General features: G+C 39.2%; 1 protein-coding gene across 1 annotated transcript in view; it reads right to left on the minus strand.

Moving 5' to 3' along the window:
- Positions 1–10,873, minus strand: part of LOC129194857 (receptor-type tyrosine-protein phosphatase delta-like) — a 415,432-nt gene extending 404,559 nt beyond the window's left edge. Inside the window, exon 1 of the mRNA XM_054800309.1 lies at positions 10,524–10,873. The gene's annotated coding sequence lies outside the window, so the exon portion shown is untranslated. The remainder of the gene's footprint in view (positions 1–10,523) is intronic.
- Between the last annotated feature and the right edge of the window lie 1,346 nt (positions 10,874–12,219).

Raw genomic sequence — 12,219 nt, forward strand, 5'->3', positions numbered from 1 at the left:
ATCCAGCTTCTGGTTGTCGGCCTTTTGTCATTTTCCGCCATCAGTCAATATGAAGGCTGTTTTGTACAGGAACTACTCCCCCTTTTCCACAGGTTCCACGTTCATCGTAATGTGCTCAGTGGTCAGCCTCATCACGTTGCAATCGTCTACATTCACCTTCAGTTCTGTGTATTCGCCATTTTCTACCAATCTGTTGGTCTCTGCTGTATCTGCGGTTTGGTGGACGAGCTCGTCAGCGTAGTCAAGATAGTCCAGCTTTGTGGTGACTTGCCATCTGATGCCATTCTCACCGTTCTCACTCTCATGATCCAATTAATGATATGCAGGTACAGGAAGCCAGACGTGTCACACCTCTGCTTCACGCCTGTCTTGATCTTGAACCGGTACGTAATAACGGCATCGTCAACAGCAGTGTATTCATAGTTGTCGTATAGAACCTGATGATTTTATCTGGTGTGCCATAAGCCTCCATGATGGTCCAGATGGCCTGGGTCATGAGTTGGATGCTTTTGCAAAATCAATGAAGTTGATTTATAAAAATGACTGCCATTCAATCGCTTGCACACGATGAAGACTTGTTCCGTTGGGCCCCTCCCTGTTCTGTATCCACCTCGCTGCTTCCTCAGTCTGTTGTCGACGCTGCTCCTGAGCCTGTCGACAATTATTCTCCACGAGATTTTGCTGATGACTGGGAAGAGTTTTTTTTTGTTGTTTTTAATTCGGGCGGCAGTGGCTCAGGAGGTAGAGCAGATCGTCCAGAAACCAGAAGGTTGGCGGTTGGTGGTTTGCACCCCACTTTCTCCATCCCAGTCACTGTTGTTGTGTTGTTGCCTCCAGTGCTGCCCGCACTGGTGTAAAAATGTGAATGAATGTCTGGTTGTGGTCAGAGACGCCGTAGGCGCGAATTGGCAGCCACGTTTCTGTCGACCCCAGGGCAACTGTGGTTAGAGATGTCAATTACCACCACCATTGTTTAACTATGGAGTGAATGAACAATGGGATTCACCGTGAAGCGTTTTGGGAACCTTGAAAGGTGCCATACAAATCCATTAAAATGTGACGATATTTCTCGTTTCGATATTTCTCATTTAAATCTGTCTTGCAGGAAGAGGGAAGCCAGAAGTCTATCAGCTACTGTGAATGATAATACTGTACTGTATATGTTATATGGAAGTGGCAGTGTGCGAGGCAGGATTGGAACCGCACATCAAGTGCTTTACGGAAATCTTGCAATTCCACCTGCAGTCGACGTTTCCACTGTCACTCGCTTTCGAAGTGTAATGTTTTTTTTTGTCTGAACTCAACAGCTGCCGCCGTGTTAATGTCAAAGCAGAAGCTGTAGTAATTCTACGTTTGATCAAACTTAGTTATGATTTGTCAGATCAAAACACGATCACTGCATATAACTTCTATCAAAACATGTGATACTAGTGTTTAATTCGGATCTACTGCCTGGTGCGGCACGCTAAGCCTAATGGGAAATGTAGTTCTTTTAACGTAACATAAAGCTGATCTACTGCAATCTCTTTTTACATCTGTCTTTACATAACTACACACCAACACAAATCATTTGTAGTAGCAGCTCCAACTGCCGTCATGCAACACACAATGTTATAAAAACATTAACATAAAATACAAGTTATAAAACATTTCATAATGTACTTACATTGTTTTGTGGCTCAGTTAAATAAAAGAAGTCTGTTTGTCCAGTCCTATTTTTCGTCATTGTAGGTTTCTTAAAAGTAATGTTAAAATATCGCCTCGTCTTGTTCTCGTGAACCCAATATCGTGTATCGTTTTGTCTCGTTCGCTGAGTGTATTGTGACACCCCTATTGTTTACCATTTCTTTTGTTAATTCTGTATACTTGAAATTCCTGATTTTACTTTTCACTTTCCAGAGTATCCCTACGTCCCAGTTTATTTTCAGAGCAGCCCTTTCTCACTCGAAAAAAAAAATCTCACCAAGTTTCACCTCTTGTTCTTCTGTTTGCACTTATTCCAACAGAGAACTATTCTTAAAAGAACCACTCTTTTACTTTGGCTTTTTGAGTGACTGTGACACTGTGCCCGTTCATTTCACCATAATATTGGGTTATCAAGCAGCATCCACCTCTTAACTATGCCTCACTTTTAGCTCTACACTAACCTGCAAAACATTTGTATGCATATAACCCGCTGTTAATGACATTGATGGCCTGCATAAGTAAATACGTGCAAACCGAATCTAATTAACGGGCTGGACAGTGTTTGTCATTGTTTTATCGGTTGTTACCGCTTGTTGTCACCGGTCACTCTCTGAGTTACATTGCACAGTGGTACAGAATAAATTGTAATGTGTTTATTTAGTTACAGTTCATGTTGGATTTTATTTTATGCGCGACATAGATTTGCTGTGCCATGACAACACTGGAGCAGAGTGCGCACACACACACACACACACACACACACACACACACACAGGTGAGAGGAAACATTCAAGATTGAAGAATTTTATTGTCATATGCACAGTAAAACTGGTGGTTCTGCTATGCAATGAAATTCTTTTTCTGTTCATTCTCCCAAAAAAGAAAGAAAGAAAAAAATACAAGAAAATGAATAAGAACAGAAGAAACATAAATACCAATAAATTAAGCAACAACAACAGAAGAGACATTAATACAAATAAATAAATAAATAAAGTGCTATTTTACATTGTACAATTACAAAGTACATTGCCCATAATGCAACAACCCCTCATTGTATGCATTGAGACTATTTTTTTTCAAGACGCATTTTTTTTTGGTCTATATTTTGTTTGTGTTTCTACGTCAAGATTAAGACGGCTAGCTTGCTTACCAATACAACTTATCAATACTATGCTAGCAAAGTTAGCATACCACAGTAGCATGAAAGCAAATGGCTAAAATATGTCAACAAACTACGCTAAAAGTGTGTATTTTCCAGCAGTAGAAGTAATTTTGACTTCCTTTTACATTTATTAAATTTCAATATACAGAATAATCAAAGCTAATGGCTAATGACTACCATTAAAAGTGCTGTGCTGAAATGGCACGACTTGTCTTACTTCATTTAAGCTTGATTCAGTTTAACTACAGTATATAGCAACATGAAATCTAACGGATAATGACTGGCATTAAAATTTGCCTACACGACGTTACCTTCCAGCATTACCTATAAAACACCACAAGGTGACAGTATTGCTCCACTTTACCGGACTCTTCAAACAGTAGTTTCTTTATTTGATTTCAGTTGTATTTACTAAAATAAATTGATTAACTTGATTTTTTGCACAGTTAGGAACATTAAAATGTTACGGCACTAGGTGACAAGAGCTCTCCGTTAGGCATCTTCAAAGGCAGTGTAGTTTTTGTGTTTTATAGCTTCATTGAACAGTGTTTTTTACACTTGTGTGACAGTTAGGAATCTGAAAATGTTACACCACTGGGTGGCAGTATCGCTCTCAATTACATCTTCAAAGGTGTGGGTAGTTTTACTTTATTTTACTGTCTTAGTTTGATTACACTGTGTTTAACTTAATATTTTACGCTTATATGACTGTACGGGACGCTAAAATTTTACTTAAAACATCACCTTCAGAGTTAATAAAGGTTTCATGATGGAAAAAGTAATTACTTGGCATGATTTCCTACGGGAAATTAAAAGTAGAACAACTTGGAAGTCAACCAGCGTCATATATGGATGATATTCTGCCGCGTGGTCAAGGTCAGCTAAAGAAATGTGAGCTATAACCAAGCATATGTGAGCAATGTGCTGAAGTGTAGCCCCACATGCGTAATTGGCCTCCTGGCATCTTCACATAGCGCTCCATTAACATGTCTTTGAAGCACCCCCCTCCTGCATGCATTCGTGAACAAGGCGACCAGAGAGATGAGCACTATCAGGAATTTCGCCTCGTTCTGTGATGGACGAGACGAGATCTTCAAACGACGTAGGACTGATACGTGTGCTGGTCCCGCTTTAAAAGGTACATTTATCTTCAAAAAGCCAGACAGGAGTAACATTTATGTTAAAGGTTGTGTCAAACAAGGATGCTGTTTTTTTTCTCTTTTGTTGGCGTAATATTGTCAAACATCATGAGATGTCAGCTGACTTATTGTATTTATGCATTACGAACGCATTGACCCCAATATAAGACCATATACAGGTATAAGTAAGTAATATGAGACACAACTTTTATTTTTTTACTTATAAAGTTTGTCAAAATCTTAAATATTTCACCATTAATTTCATCGTCTTATAGGTTCAATCCAGTAATTTTGTCTTTTTTTTTTTTTTAATATTCTTCCCAAGAAAATGTCTTGGAAAACAGGCGTCTTAAATTAAAGGGATAGTTCGGATTTTTTGACATGAATGTGTATGACATCCCTATCAGCAGTGTACGACAGCAAAAAAAAAAATCAGGCCTCACAAAAGGCTCGGTGTTATGTTCGTCTCCCGCCGTATGCCTGTGCACTGTCGCCTGTGCATTCAAGATGGCCGTGGCACTCCGTCGTAGAGGAAGAGTGGCATTACCGCGGACCTCTTCATTTTTGTGATGCAAATGTGTTACTCTTTTGAACTCATATTGTTTTCAGAAGCCAAACTCTTTATTTAAATGGCCCAAGCAACTAAGCAGAACTGCGTTCCTCGTGACGGATCTCCGACCAGAACTGGACTCACTGGACTGATTTGGGGGAGGTTAAGTCACTGTTGATGTGGTACACTGCTGACGCGGATGTCATACAACTTCATGTAAAAAAATCCAAACTATCCCTTTAAGGGTTGCCTTATATGCTTGTGAGTATACCAATTGCCGTTGATTTTATGTTTTGTGTTGGGGTTTTTTTCCCTAATAAAGTGGAGCCTCCGTTAGCGTCCACCCCGGTAAATGTTGAAAATTTACACCACAATTTTGCCTCTGTTTGCATGCATTCTCCAGTTGGCATACAGTATGACGTGCGTATAGTCATGTTGTTAATACACTGCGTGAGTTCATCTTAATGGTTCTTAATGGGGTTTTTTTGTTTTGTTTTTTTTTTTTTAATCACAAAACACTTTCTCGTTTGCATCCTATTAGTCAGTCAACTGTAACTGTCACTACACAATACGTACCAGAAATGCAGTTGACTCTACAAAATGTGCAGAACGCCTCTACATCCGGTCAGTCTATTTTGCGGCAGTCACAGTTAGGCATGTGTAATCTACGCCATCAGTCGATTGATTTTACGTCAGAAACATACGTCCCCAACCCACGCACACTCCCAAAAATGTTCAGATTTGAGAAAGTACCACATAATCTTTTTTCTGATATAATATCAATTCAAATATCACTGCATTTTATATGTTTTATTCTATTCATGTATGCATGTTATACATACCTGGGTATGATGTTTATGTCTGCGCTACGTGCGCTGCGGACGTTTTTACGTAGCTCAGTCTGGGTGGATGTCACAAGACGATAGAAATATCCGCATGCTAACAAAGCCTTTTAATAAGAGTCACTAAAATAACCCCCCCAATAAATAAGTATGGTTATTGACCATTTATGTTCATACATTAAAAAATAATAACTATCACAGCACATGACGTCACAGAAGCGCTGTCATACAAATTTGCCAAAGGAGGACGTGACATACTGTAGGTCTCACGCATGCGCAGAACTGATCGCATTTCCGGGCCGGATTGCGTCATGGCAGTAACGTTGCTCATGTATGATGTAATCAGGGGATGACTGTCAAAAATGTTAACACAAAACACGTTTTTACAGTTTTACAATGATACCTTTACCTGAGTAAAACAATCCTCAATGCATGTAAATGACGAATGAAAGGGATGAATTAACATTTATGGTTACTTTTATCCTCATTGAAGACATGACTGCTCCCAAAGACACAATATGGCAGCGAAATCAACCACTAGCACCTTCCTTTTCTGGGACAGATAAATTGGATTTACATTGTTTCTTATGGGAAAATTTGATTCGGCAATCGTCCGTTTAGGTGAGAGTCGGACCTTCTGGAACCAATTCATGACGCTAACCAAAGTTCCACGGTATGTGATATTTAAAAAAAACATTTTGAAAAAAAGGAATCGTCTTATATTGAAGGTCGTCTTATATTCAGGGTAGTCTTTTATTTGGGTCACTGCAGTGATTTTGTACATTTTTTGGTCGAGGATTTTGTGGAAAACAAATTCAAAGTTCCGTCTTATATTTCAGCGTTGTCTTATATTCAGATAAATACAATCATTTTAATTGAATACAATAATTATTTTTTTCAAAACCAGGTCCTGGAAAAGAGGGGTTGTCTTATATATGGGTCGTCATATGTCCGAGTCAGTATGCTAATTGTCTTTAAAAATATTTTTTTAACAAAATAGGAGCCATCTTATGTTGCAGGTGGCCTTATATTCATTCATTATTTTTATTTTGTTTTTGCCACAGCGCCGCGTTCCATTTGGCTTAGCATTTACACTGGATGCCCTTCTTTACGCAACTCTCCCATTTACCCGGGCTTGGGATGCTGGACATCTCCAGTGGGTAGGTGTTAGGGCCCTGGCCACGAATCAAACCCACACCGTCTGCACGAAAGGCAGCAGTGCGTACCATTACACCACCAGAGTTAAAAATTAAGACTAAAGTAAAAGTAAATAGGTAAACAGATACACTACATTGTAATTAAAACATATTTTGCAGTCCAAAATCCAGCCTTACAATATAGTGTATAATTGCACCAGGAGGGACAGAAATTGCTAATTGTAATGGTTTAATTGATGGTTTAATTTATTTTGAACATGCATACAAGTTACATTGGGATGGTGTCTCCTTTGCCTAAAAATAGGGAGTTATATAACATGTCAAGCAAGCCATGAAATAAATGACAAGTGATGTCCTGCACGGAGACAAAGAGCATCAACTGAAGAGACAAGTCGTCCAAAGTAGAAACTGATTGGCCTGAGGTCCACTATGCCCTAAAAGACCATAATGCGCCTTCAATAGTAGTCAGCCATGGTGAATGGCTCCATCTGCTGGTGAGTGGCTTCCCTGCGTCTTTTAAAAGTCCCACGAGTGACTTATGGCTGCACCAAGGCCATTGAATGTTTTATACCGCACTGCTCTCTATTTATTTTAGCCTGGGGTTATGACATGATGGGCCGTGGCTCTATTGTTGATGGACTTGATGATTTATCTGCACAAGTCAGGACACACCATCAATTTAAGGCTCCTCCACAGGATCAATGCGCTGTCACACCGCTGTTTACGACGAGGTGCCCACAGAATTTCCCACTGAGCGACAACTTAACAACATTAGGTACATCTACATGTTCTAATGAGCAGTTTCTAATATTTTGCCCATTGAGTTTAGCTGAAAAACATAAGCCAACTATTATTTTTATTTTTATATATAAAAAAGTTACATTTGTAATATAAATGAATAAAAAAACCCATTATTTTAAACATTTAGGAATAGTGTGTCATTACCACTCCCCCTGTTATGAGTTCTACTGCTAATAGAGCATTCTCCTTTATTGTATTATACACAAGGCGCTGTGGAAATAATTGCAATTTAAATAATAAAAAATATTTTAGAAAGTTAAAAACGTGTTTCATTTGTATAATAAAGATAAATCAGTCTAAAAAAAATCTTGATTTCTATTTTTTTTCTGAAAATAGGCATTTTTTACTCTTACTGCCCCTGAGTTATGAATAATTTATAAATACATTATATTGTATTACATGATATGTGAAATGTGCATCATACATGAACTACTGTTTAAAAAGCCCACAATTTTTACATGTTTATGTCTTTATGGTTCGCTGATAATGTTTTTTCATCAAGCGTTGCAATTTCGCACTTTATTTGGCAGTTATTGAACGCACCACAGTTGCTGTGTGACGCAAAAGTGAAACCTGTATTTGTGTTGTTCAGCTTTAAAAGACCAGACATCTTGTTGAACAATGAGATTGCGCTCGAACATTTATTTACATGTGCTCATGCAAGAATGCGGGAAGCTAGCGTCTCTTCCTCATAGACCTTTGCTCAACATTACTGAAGCTATGACTATATTTACTGGTCACATTTGGTATTGCAGTGTAACAGTTTTACTGCGTACTAAGACAGTGTACAGTGGTACCTCGACTCACGAGCAAAAATTCGGGTTACGAGCCAGCTTCAGTATACGTCCTCACCGTTTTTTGGCATGGTGAATACCACAGTGAACGCCGCAACATCCGCCCAGAATCCGGTGTGTCATGTTGTGTTGTGCTCACATTTGTGCTCGCAGTTATTTTCGCAAAACTTTGTTTTCCCAACCAAAAGTCTGAAGAAGGTGAGTGCGAAGAACAGTGCTGAAAAGAACCGGATGATGTGCATTGAATAAATCTATCCATGAACGCATGGAGAAGCTCATGATGATGTGGTTGATGGAGAAGCAGCTCGCAGGAGATACCGTGAAGGAGGCTACGTATAATCGGCGAGATGGCACCAGCTGTTTACTGTCAGCATCCTCACATCGTCTGATCTCCAACATAAATGCAGTATTGACTGCATAAACCGGTTTATTGCACTACATATTAGTAGAGTTTGGAGGGGTATGAGCTCGTGGATTTTTATTTTTTACTTTTTTTAATCGAAAGAATTTTAACCACAAAAAAAAATTGAATATCACCTGATTTTGCAACTTAAATTCAGTACATTTTTCTGAATGTAGTCACAATTTTATGTATAATTTTAATAATTGTTCAATACACCAGATGAAATAGCTTAACGATGTACTGTACGTACTAGGGGTGTTACGAGACACTCAGTTCACGAGACGAGACAATACACGCTGTGTGTATGCTAGCGGCGCCGCCTCCACCACACATGTCTGATGGACAAAAGAGCTCACTACATTCATGACGTTGCTCTATGGAACAAACACGGCAAGGTGCTGAAACCAATGCACAGAGTAAGCTCTCTTCCTGCCTGTTTGGAGGCGGTAGTGATGTGCAATACCACTGATTTTGTTTCCAATTCAATACGGAATAAAATTCAGGCTGGTATCGGTTATACTGATTCGATAGCGATACTTTGTGCAAATTCACCTAATGTGTCTGGTAGTGTAATTATTAAGAACTACTATAAGAATGAAAACTTTATTCACAATTCACACGGCTCCGTTTACAAATCGGTCAACGTTTCAACAGACAAACGTTTGAGACAAACATTACCTCAAATGACTGAAGGGTTTTATGCAGAAGGGTTTCATCTAGTCATACTCCTATACTGTAGGTAGGAACGACGCTCTGAAGTGCCATTTGAAACCCGCTGTTACAGAAAAACAACAATGCCTACTGCTATTATAATGTTGAAAGTGTTTGCCTATAAGTACTGTACGCTTATTAAAGGTCAGCTGTTTAAGCAGAAAGTGCATCACACATTTTTTTTAATGCATTACATTTATGTTGAATGTCACAGAGAAAGGATTTGTTATACAGTATATTTTTTAAAATAATTCTGCATGTTCAATTTTACAGTGCTTCAAAGTAAAAAGTCTGAAATGGAACTCAAGCGGACTCTTTGAGAACCTGTTATCCGTGTGCTGAGCAAGCAAGTAGAGACCAAACGATAGCGGGAGCAAAACAGAAAACCTTAACAGACACTTTTTGTTAAAATAAGTTTGAGTTTGTGAATAAAAACGAACTGTTCCTGAAAGGATAACGTAAGTTGTTATGTGCTGGCACACTGTTATTTTGCACTACCACAAAGTCACGCTGCACTCCTGTCATTTCATGAACGAATTACAGATGTTTGAGAAATTTAAATTGTCATTAAGGGGCAATGGTGGGTCTCGCAGCCAAACGAGATGAGAACCACTGGCCCAAAAGATCATAATGCATATTACATAACGTCAAGTCATGGTGAATGGCTCTACCTGCTGGTGAGTGGCGTCCCTGCATCTTGTAACGCCACCAGTGACTGATGGCTGCACCAAGTCTATTGAATGTTTTCGAACACACTCCCCTCTACTTATTTTAGCCCGGGGTTATTCCATGATGGGCCGTGGCTCCATTGTTAATGGACTTGATGATTTATAAGTCAGGACATACCATCAACTTAAGGTTCCTCCACAGGACCAACGCACTGTCACACCGCTGTGTACAACGAGGGGTCCACAGAATTTTTCATAGAGTGAACTATAGGGATGCTCCGATTAGGTTTTAATGCTGCCTATTCAGATTCTGATCATCCACGATGCTGCTACCAATCACATAGATTAAGTGTACATTTTTAATTAAAAAACATTTAAAATTTTCATAGCTAATTTCAACCCAAACAAAGCCAATGTTTGTTTGACCAGTACATTGGCAAAATGCTGGTATCCACAACTCAAATTTTGTATTTCAGGTTTCTTTCTAGTGCTCTTACATTATTAATTGAAAACAATGAAAAGCAGGCTTGCAGGTGCCTCGTGGTGGTGGGGGGGCTCCCTGATATGAAAGGGGAACAATAAAGTTTAGGCAAAAACATATTTGACTTACTTTTTTAAAATCACTTGTGAAACATAGAGGATCAGGCGCTTTCTTGAAGGAGACGTTGGATGCAAGAGTACCCAGCAGGACGGCTGGCAGTAGGCAAACCCGGTTTCCTCCACCGCCGACGACGACGTCGTCTCGCCATTCAGTCCGACGAATCCAACCACTGTTCGGGCTATCACGGGCGCGTGTCCCGCGTTTTGGCTAATTAGCCGCCGCCTGACCGACAATCACATCGCGAGCCGCGAAAACTCACCACACCCTGCCAAGTGCCCGCTCACCAAATGCCGCACCAAATTAAAGCTTTTTCAGGCGTATTTTGCAGAGTGCAAAACTTCTATCACTCTCATAACGACAGCAAGTCCCACACGACAGACATGTTTGTTTTGGCTTAGTGAAGGGAAAGTGGGCGGGAGATGGTTGCTATAGGCTGGCTGCAGAAATGGGGGCGGAGCTAATCGGCGAAGGGGATCGGTGTTGAAAAGCAAATATCCGCATATGCCGATACCATGTTTTTTTTCCACAGAAATCGTCCGATAGTGATCGGTGGCCGATATATAGCACCCCTCATGCCAACGACAATGTTTCAGACACATTATTTGCTGGCCACAACATTTGGTACACTTGCATGTTCTAATGACAGCTGTTTCTAACATTTTGCATGTTGAATTAAGCCAATTAATATATATATATATATATATATATATATATATATATATATATATAATTTTAATTTTTTTTCTCTACATAAAAAGTGTTACATTTCTAATACAAATGAATGAATAAATAAATAAATATATACTGCAACTACAGGCCATTGTTTTCCAATTTTTTAATGTGACACTGACCTATTTAATTTCATATGACGTGTAACATTTTATGTTGGTAAAGATACGTGCTAGTACTAGTAAGTAATGAATCTGCGTCATGATCATCTTCGCCCACGCTGACTTTGTCTAATTGGCGTACGCTTCCACTTCTCCTCCTGAAAGAAATGAATTCAGCTGAGAAGTTTTCCTGATAGACGAGTCTTGATCTGTATTGGCTTTGATGGGAAGCTTTGATAAGAAGCCATTCTCCAAACACAAAAGAAATGCAAACGCAGTAATGATGTCAAGACAGCATGAGTGGGATATCTTCTCATGAAAAGACTTCTTCTTCTGGAGACGCTTACTCGCTCAAAGAGGATCCGTACTCCTAATGAGATCTACCTCACTTTTTGCTTAACAGAACAGCCAATCAACTACTTTGTATACAGCACTGTGACCTATGACCTTACAAATGCACTCCCGGTTGAAAGAAATACATGTAATTGTATTTAATTTCATGTTTAAATTTAAAATTTCATATCAGAACTGATTTTAAATTCATTTCAATTGAAGTCAGCTGGGATAGGCTCCAGCATGACCCCACGACCCTAATGAGGAGAAGCGGTATAGAAAATGGATGGGATGGGTAGATGATAGTGCATATAAAAAAGTGGAAAAACGTAAATGAACAAGCAAACTTAACGCAATGCGTAATAAAGTATAGTAGACTATAATACCATAAGTAAGGTAGTGAGACAGCACAGCACAAAACAACATCATGGAGCATGAAGCAATGTACCTGCTTATGTAAGGACCTAAGTAGCTAAGTGCAATAATATGCCATAGATTTAAATAAAGAAACAAAAACGTAATGCAATGATAAGTAAAGTGAG

This window comes from Dunckerocampus dactyliophorus, chromosome 15, assembly GCF_027744805.1.
Source record: "Dunckerocampus dactyliophorus isolate RoL2022-P2 chromosome 15, RoL_Ddac_1.1, whole genome shotgun sequence".
Classification (NCBI taxonomy): Eukaryota; Metazoa; Chordata; class Actinopteri; order Syngnathiformes; family Syngnathidae; genus Dunckerocampus; species Dunckerocampus dactyliophorus.